Raw genomic sequence first — 9297 nt, 5'->3', positions numbered from 1 at the left:
TGTGATCTATTCCTCCTACATATGCATGAAGGTGACAAGTGTGCATGCTATGCTAGTACTTGGTTTAGTCTCGTTGATCTATCTTACACTAAAGGTTACTTAAACATGAGCATTATTGTGGAGCTTGTTAACTCCGGCATTGAGGGTTCGTGTAATCCTACGCAATGTGTTCATCATCCAACAAAAGTGTAGAGTATGCATTTATCCGTTCTGTTATGTGATCGATGTTGAGAGTGTCCACTAGTGAAAGTCTATTCCCTAGGCCTTGTTCCTAAATACCGCTGAGTTACTACCGCTTGTTTACTCGTTTTACTCGCGTTACTACTGCTCGCAATACCACCACCATCAACTACACGCCAAGCACTTTTCCGGCACCGTTGCTACTGCTCATACTTATTTATACCACCTGTATTTCACTATCTCTTCGCCGAACTAGTGCACCTATTTGGTGTGTTGGGGACACAAGAGACTTCTTGCTTTGTGGTTGCAGTGGTTGCATGAGAGGGATATCTTTGACCTCTTCCTCCCTGAGTTCGATAAACCTTGGGTATCCACTTAAGGGAAACTTGCTGCTGTTCTACAAACCTCTGCTCTTGGAGGCCCAACACTGTCTACAGGAAAGGAGGGGGAACGTAGACATCAGTATACAAACTTTAATTGGATGAAGTGAGTATCGCGGAGTTAGAATCTTCACCAGATGAAATAGTCAAAGATTTTTTGATTTCATCAGAGACGATGAAGAGGCTTGCATTTGCAAGAAATTAAGTGGGAGCGCTAAGACATATTTATAATACTTATGTAAATGACATATAGTTGGTTATAAATGATGAAATTATATACTTGATTAAAAGGTTTCATTGAAAATTAACTTCAATGAAAGGATATGGACTGAAACATATTTAGTGTCAAGATCTATGAAGATAGATTGAAACACATAATAAGTTTAGTCAAACTACATAGAATGGATATTGAAGTAGTTCAATATAGAAATATTAAGAAAATGTTCTGTTCACATGAGTGATTATAGATCACAAATAATATGTACACAATCAGATGTCATGTGCTTTTAAAAATGTTATGAGCATGTACCAGAATGATTCATGTGATGATCATTGAAAAACAGTAAGAATATTCTTGAGTACTTAAGAAGAACCAAGAATATATATATAGTTTTATATGAAGAAATGACAAACAAATCGCTGTAAAGTATTGCACCGATATTTGTTTTGTCACATATAAAAATAAAATTTCAATCTCAAATTAGACTAAGTGTTCTTTAAAAGGTAGCACAATGAACTAGAAGTTGTCTATGTTAGATTTAGAAGAGTTCTAAATATTGTGACAGATTCTACAAAAGAAGGCAGAGTATGTCATTGTTTGACAATGGCAAAGGATGTTAAGTCAAGAGGTTCTTTGAGAACTTGGTGTAGTTTCGACAGAGTCAGAACTTTGAAGCTATATTGTATGTAACAATATTAGTGACATATTTCAGACCGCGGAATTAAGGTTCCACCAGAAGACCAAACATATTTAAATGCCAACTCATTTGGAAATGAGTGATGCGTTAAGACGCAAATAAATTACAAAATACATACGTTTCTGAGCATGTCAGATCCGTTGACTAAAACCTCTCCCGTGAGCAAAACATGATAAAGCACCGGAAGACCAAGGTGTTAATATCTTTACAGATGTAAACTAGATTATTGACTCTAGTGCAAGTGGGAGACTATTGGAGATATGCCCAAGAGGCAATAATAAAATGGTTATTATAATATATCTTTGTGTTTATGATAATGTTTACATACCATGCTATAATTGTATTAACCGAAACATTGATACATGTGTGATATGTAGACAAACAAAGAAGTCCCTAGTATGCCTCTTAACTAGCTTGTTGATTAATGGATGATTAGTTTCATAATCATGAACATTGGATGTTATTAATAACAAGGTTATATCATTATATGAATGATGTAATGGACACACCCAATTAAGCGTAGCATAAGATCTCTTCATTAAGTTATTTGCTATAAGCTTTCGATACATAGTTACCTAGTCCTTATGACCATGAGATCATGTAAATCACTTATACCGGAAAGGTACTTTGATTACACCAAACACCACTGCGTAAATGGGTGGCTATAAAGGTGGGATTAAGTATCCGGAAAGTATGAGTTGAGGCATATGGATCAACAAGTGGGATTTGTCCATCCCGATGACGGATAGATATACTCGGGCCCTCTCGGTGGAATGTCGTCTAATGTCTTGCAAGCATATGAATGAGTTCATAAGAGACCACATACCACGGTACGAGTAAAGAGTACTTGTCGAGAGACGAGGTTGAACAAGGTATAGAGTGATACCGAAGATCAAACCTCGGACAAGTAAAATATCGCGTGACAAAGGGAATTGGTATCGTATGTGAATGGTTCATTCGATCACTAAAGTCATCGTTGAATATGTGGGAGCCATTATGGATCTCCAAATCCCGCTATTGGTTATTGGTCGGAGTGAGTACTCAACCATGTCCGCATAGTTCACGAACCGTAGGGTGACACACTTAAAGTTGGATGTTGAAATAGTAGTACTTGAATATGGAATGGAGTTCGAATATTTTTCGGAGTCCCGGATGAGATCCCGGACATCACGAGGAGTTCCGGAATGGTCCGGAGAATAAGATTCATATATAGGAAGTCATATTCCAAGTTTGGAAATGATCCGGTGCATTTATGGCAGGTTCTAGAAGGTTCTAGAAAAGTCCGGAAGAAATCACCATGGAAAGTAGAGTCCCGGAGGGACTCCACCTTGCATGACCAGCCAACCCTAAAGGAGAGGAGTCCAAGGTGGACTCCCTAGGGTGGCCGGCCAACCCACCTCAAGGAAAGGTGGGAGTCCCACCTTGGGTAGGACTCCCTCCTTGAGTAGGTTTCCCACATATGGGAGGTTTTAGTGTTGGGGTCTTATTCGAAGACTTGGACTAGAACTCTTGGTGCTTCCACCTATATAATGAGGGGCATAGGAGAGGGGGCTGATCACTTCAAGCCTCAGCCTTGGCCACACCCCTTAGAGGGCCGGCGCCCAACCCCTCTCTCTCCCCAAACCCTAGCGGTCTCTCTCCTCCACCACATCCCGCACGCTTAAGCGAAGCTCCGCCGGATTTCTCCACCACCACCGACACCATGCCGTCGTGCTGTCGGATTCAAGAGGAGCTACTACTTCCGCTGCCCGCTGGAACGGGGAGGCGGATGTCGTCTTCATCAACAACCGAACGTGTGACCGAGTACGGAGGTGCTGCCCGTTCGTGGCGCCGGAAGCGATCGTGATCAAGATCTTCTACGCGCTTTTGCAAGCGGCAAGTGAACGTCTACCGCAGCAACAAGAGCCTCATCTTGTAGGCTTTGGAATCTCTTCAAGGGTGAGACTCGATACCCCTCGTTGCTACCGTCTTCTAGATTGCATCTTGGCTTGGATTGCGTGTTCGCGGTAGGAAATTTTTTGTTTTCTATGCAACGTTATCCTACATAATAGAGTTTTGATTACAACGCAATGGATGGAGGGATGCATGGTGACGAGCTCGGACATGGTGATGGCATTGATGTCGAGGCCTCCTTGTCCCAAGACTTGTTATGCTCTTCCTAGGGTGGCATTGATGTATGTTGGCCGGTGTTGAGATTGATGGTACATCGTACATGCAACACATCGACAGGTTTCTACCGTGGATTTACGTGGTGAAGATTTTTGATGGAGACAAGGGCTCCCCTCTTTAAATAGGTAACATGAGGTCAGTTTCACGATCCTGGTAAGCTTCGCCTCAAATATGCTCGTACCCCCTTCACAAAAGAGGCACAGTTTGATGTTACAGACACAACATGGGTCCCTAAGGTCACATGACCGTATGAGTGCATGTTAAGTCTTCTAATCTAATTTAGTATTTTGAAAGCTATTTTCTCATACGAACTCTGATTGAGGTTCCCTTCGACTCAATGGCTTTGTATGGATGAGGATTTTAACACCATGGTCTTGGCTCTTTATTATATATTGATGGAAAATTTTCACTTTTCCATCCTTTAATATGGCTAAGTCTTGGTGCATATAGCTCCTCCATATTGCCTTCTCTTGGCTTCTTTCACCATGCTTTGTTCATTAATATGCATAACACTTACACACACCAAGGACAAGAAAAAATAATAAATTCTAATGAAACTAGTCGTTTCGCAAACCTCACATGAAAATGAACGGAAAAAAGTAATCATGCATAATGGATATAATAATTTCTATATGGAGAATGTGATGAGGCATTTTATAAACAAAAATTAGACTCAAAACATTGTATAAAATCAAGTCATCAGATCTTGATCTTGGTTTTCCTCTCCTTGATAATTCCCATGGTTTCTTTGGACACCCTTCTCGACCCTTGAAAAAATGCTCTACTAGCTTTAGTTCATTACTAAGTGTAGCAAGCATGCTAATGATCGCATAGGGTGTGGTTTCGGGAATCCATCATGTCTGCCTTGCGTGTGTTAACTTCCATCTATCTCCCCTCGAATGAATTTGATAACTTCGAAAAGGAAGAGGAGTCATCCACTTTTTCGATCATGTTCAAAAATTGGGAAAGGTTGATAGACTCATTCAAGCAAATAAATATGTTCTTTTTAATATTAATATTCATATCTGCATTCCAACATTAGGAATGGTAGGATAACAAAAAATCGTAAAGAAGTGTGAGAAAAATGACAGAAAATATTGGAACACCAGTTAGAAAGAGATGGCAGAAAGAAGAGTTCATTTTTGTCATGGTATTAGGAAATAGAATCTGAAAGGGAAAACACTAAAGCGCTTGTGTTCAACATTTTAATTTCTATCATGCCATCCATCAAATAAACCTATATTTACATAGCGTGCAAAATTCCACCAACAGTACCACGAGACTACCCAATGTATATAAAGCCTCCACATGAATAGTTTTCCATTATCTATAGTTCTTATGTTGGGGCCAAATCCATTTTAGCAACCTATCTAGAACCTCGTTTGTAAGCTAACTATGCCCAAGGAGTCGCGCCAATTTGAATGGCTTTTTTTGCATGTGAGACAAGCCACTTGCGCTGGCGTTATCACAATACATCAATTTTATTTTTTTAAGCTTTCACCTGGGGAGAGCAAGAATCCCCACCTAAATATATTGCATCAAAGAGAGTTTATAGCTTACATTGAGAGAGGTGGTTGCCTCACAGATCAGCGCCAGCGATAGCTAATCTATCTGTATATACGCCTAGTTGCTGATAACTACAAAGTTTCGCAACGCAGACAAGCTCGGCGTAGCCTTCTCAATCGCCCCCTTCATGGCTACAGTCGCAGCAGCGACTTGGTCGCCGCCTCGCCGGCTCACCGCACAGCCGGAGCTGTCGGCTTGTAGTTCTTTGTTCTGCATGCGGCCGTCTGTCGCCTGTAGTCCTTTGTTCTTCAGCAATTCATGCACCACTGTACTCTGGACGTGCCAGCGTGATATTCGCCCGTATGCACATTAACACGCACAGTAGCAATTGGTTGGGAGAGCACGTCGATCCATAATGTAGTAGCATCACCTACAGTTGCTGGGGTTGGGCTGTTCTGTGTTCACCAGTAATGTTGATGCATTAGCATCACCAAGGTCATCGACTCATCGTCGATCCCATACTCTTTATTATTGCATATAGTATCAACCTAGTGTTTAATTATCTCTAGTTCCTGTACGCAGACTGGCCCTAGTACGTGTTGGTATTCGTTTTGGCATGTGCACATATATACTGCAGCCTGTGTAGGGAGATTCCTCACGGGACCTGCGAGCTCCTGGAAGCAACTCTCCAGAACATTGTTTCTAGAAAGCCTAAGGCTATGTTTGGTATCAAAGTATCTTAGAACTTAAGAGCATCTCCAGCCGCGTCCCCCAAACCGTCCCCCAAACCGCGCCGGATCGAGCGTTTGGGGGACGTGTTTCGTTCGTGCCGCGTTTGGGGGACGTCGCTCCCCAGCCGCGTCCCCCAAACGCCGCCCCCAAACATTAAAAGTATTTTTTTTGGCTAGAAAGAAACTATTTAATAATATTCAAATCGGTTGAACATAAACAAATTATATATAAAACTTCGAAAAAATATAATTAAATACATATAAACTATCTACTTCTTCTTCTTCGCTGATGGCCCCGCCTCGTCGTCGTCATCGCGGTGGCGCTTCCTGCTCGTCACCTCTTCCGAAGAGGCGGTGTCGGCGCTCGACGCGTCGTCGTCGCCGGTGCTCGTCGGCTGCACCTTGGCCTTGGCCTTGGCCTTGGCCTTGGCCTTGGCCTTGGCGGCCTTGGCCTTGGCGGCCTTCGCCTTGGAAGCCTTCGCCTTGGCCGCCTTCGCCTTCGCACGGGCCACCGCCGCCGCCGCGGCCTCGCTCTCTTCTTCCTCCTCCTCCCAGCCCAGCCATTCCTCCTCGCCGTCAACCGGCGGCGGGGAATCGTCGCCGCTGCTCGGCGTCCCGGCTTTGTCCCACCAATGGCGCCAGCCAGCAGGCTTTCCCTCGCCTGGAGGTGTCGGACGGGAGCTGGGAGATGTAGCTCATCGTCGCTGGAGGTGTCGGATGGAAGCTTGGATGAATGACGGCGTACGTACGGGTCTTATTGAGCGCGGATGAACGGCGGCGCAGAAGTCGAAGAGAGCAGCGGTTGCTCTTCCGAGGAGTCGGCGCTCCATTCCGGCGGGGTTGGCGCGTTGTCGACGCGCTTGCCAATGCGACGGTTCCGCTTCCTGTCAACTGCACCGTCGCTACGTATGTGGCGGTTGAGCGTCCGAGCCGCTGACGGGTCGGCCCCGCGCCTCCTCGCCTCTCATTTCGTTGTGTCCGGCGTGCCCGGTGCGTCCCCTGTGGGACGGGGACGGGCTCGGGACGCCGGACACCGAATGGGGGCGCGCTGGACAAAAAAGGGCTTTGGGGGACGCGGCTGGAACGCTTTTTTTGTCCGGCGCGCCCCAAATCCCTTTGGGGGACGGTTTGGGGGACGCGACTGGAGATGCTCTAAGTATGAGGAAAGAAAAACTAGTGTTTTTCGCCCGTAGGCACAAGAACCTACAGTTTTCAAATACCAGTATTTTGAAGTATTTTGAGAATATTGTTTTTTAAAGAAATGCAAAAGATTCACCTTTATTCGTTGAATAAGAAGTTGGTGCGGTACAAGCTAAAGCCCGAAGGTAACAGCCGAAAGCAACAAAACAGTCCAATCTCACGGAAACAAAATTTTGGAAATATAAGTATTTATTCGCATAAATTAACCTAGAAAATAGTAGATAAAACCTGACTTGAAATAAAGGAAATAAATTAGACGTGCCATCTAAAAGATGGTCAGGTAAAAACAATTCTAAGCATGATGCTGGGATAAGGAATTACAACATGATCTTAACTAGAAGAATTGGATGACATATGGGACAGTGGAAAACAACCCATTCGCATTGCTGATGTTATCGTCCATGTTGTTGTAAAGGTTGTTAATGTCATAAAAAATTGTGGTCAAGGAAGAACTCATCCGCGTCCATGATGAAGTCAATAATCGCACAAAAGTACTTCCCAAAAAACCTTATTGCTGCTCTATCATACGGGATCACAAGAAGGCTAACGACGGAGCGAAACGAGGCCCGTTGCCGGTAGGCTTGGACATCACCGCCTATATATACCTCTTGTAAGACGTCGGTTAGGATTTATCTAATTATAAGATAAACCACGATGTTTGTAAACACTCCCTACTATAATAATAAAAAATTGGCTGGCGCCCGTGGTTTTTCCCCCTCTGTGTTGCAGGGGTTCTCCACGCTAAAATTTTGTATCTCCGTTGTGATTTCCTTTTCATTCTTCGTTATTTTCTTATCACGTTTATAACAAGTGGTATCAGAGCCCATGTTTCAATCTAAGGTTTGCGACATGTCTTCCTTGAAGTTTGATCTACCGCAACTGGACTACACCACAAAATTTTCCTTGTGACAAGTGAAGATGAGGGTGATTTTCGCCTAAACTTCTAATCTGGATGAAGCTCTCTTGAAGGATTCGGCAAGTCCAATGCAAAGACTTGGACAGATGAGGAAAAGTAGAAGGACGTCAAGGCTTTATCTTTGATTCAACTTCATCTGTCCAATAAAATTCTGCAGGAAAGAAAACTGCAGCGGTTCTATGGCTGAAACTGGAATCGATCTGCATGTCAAAAGATCTAACCAGTAAAATGCATGAGAAGATGAAGTTTTTCTCACACAAGTTGCAAGAAGGTCTGTTTACCTATCGATCTTTAAAGAGATTGTTTATTAATTTGTTTTCCATGGAGGTAAAATATGAAGACGAGGATTTCGCTCTTCTACTGTTAGTCTCATTTCCTAGTTACTTTACTAATTTTGGAGGCACAATATTATTAAGCCGTGATCAACTAACCCTTGCCGAAATTTATGCGGCCCATGATCGACGGATAACACTGTTGTTCAGAATGAAAAATGATGTTGCTGAAAATGATAACACTATTGTTCAGCACTCAACACCTATTTTGGAGCAAACAAATAATTCCATTGTTGTTGAAAGACCGAGGCGTAACAAAGGTCCGCATCCTCGTTTAATTCAATAGTGTAATCTTGTTCATTATCCTTTTATTTGTGCTAAGCAGGTTGAGCATGATTCTGAACATGCTACATATATTGATGTTATTGCATCCGTTTACCGCGAGAAGTGGATTTCTTGTATGCAAGAGAAGTTGCAATCGGTTGAGAAGAATGGCACATGGAACGTTGTTCACATGCCCGCCAAACAAATGAAGGTCGTCCGAGGCAAGTGAATATTTAAGAAAAAGAAAGGTTTGTCTCATAATGAGCCATCAAGATTTAAGGCAAGGTTGGTAGCAAAAGGTTTAAACCCAATTCTAGGTATTGATTATAATGATGTATTTTCTGTGGTTGTGAAGCATAGTTCCATTCGTGCATTTTTTTAGTATTGTGGATATGCATGATCTCTAGCTTGAGCAGTTAGATGTGAAGATTGCTTTTCTTCATAGAGAACTTGAGGAGGAGATATACCTGAAATAACCTGAAGGTTTTCTTATGTCTGGTAAGGAGGATCTTGTTTGCAACTTAAAAACATCCTTTATGGTCTGAAACAGCCTCCAAGACAGTGGTAAAAAAAGTTTGATTTACTTATACTTACACATGATTTTAAAAGATCTCGGTATGATAGTTGTGTTTACATGCATCAAGTTTGCTAATGAATCACATAAATACGTGTTGTTATATGTTGATGATATGTTGATTACTG

This window comes from Lolium rigidum, chromosome 6 (assembly GCF_022539505.1).
Source record: "Lolium rigidum isolate FL_2022 chromosome 6, APGP_CSIRO_Lrig_0.1, whole genome shotgun sequence".
In the NCBI taxonomy this organism is placed as follows: Eukaryota; Viridiplantae; Streptophyta; class Magnoliopsida; order Poales; family Poaceae; genus Lolium; species Lolium rigidum.
The sequence above is the reverse complement of the archived record's forward strand: the minus strand, read 5'-3'. Positions refer to the sequence as shown.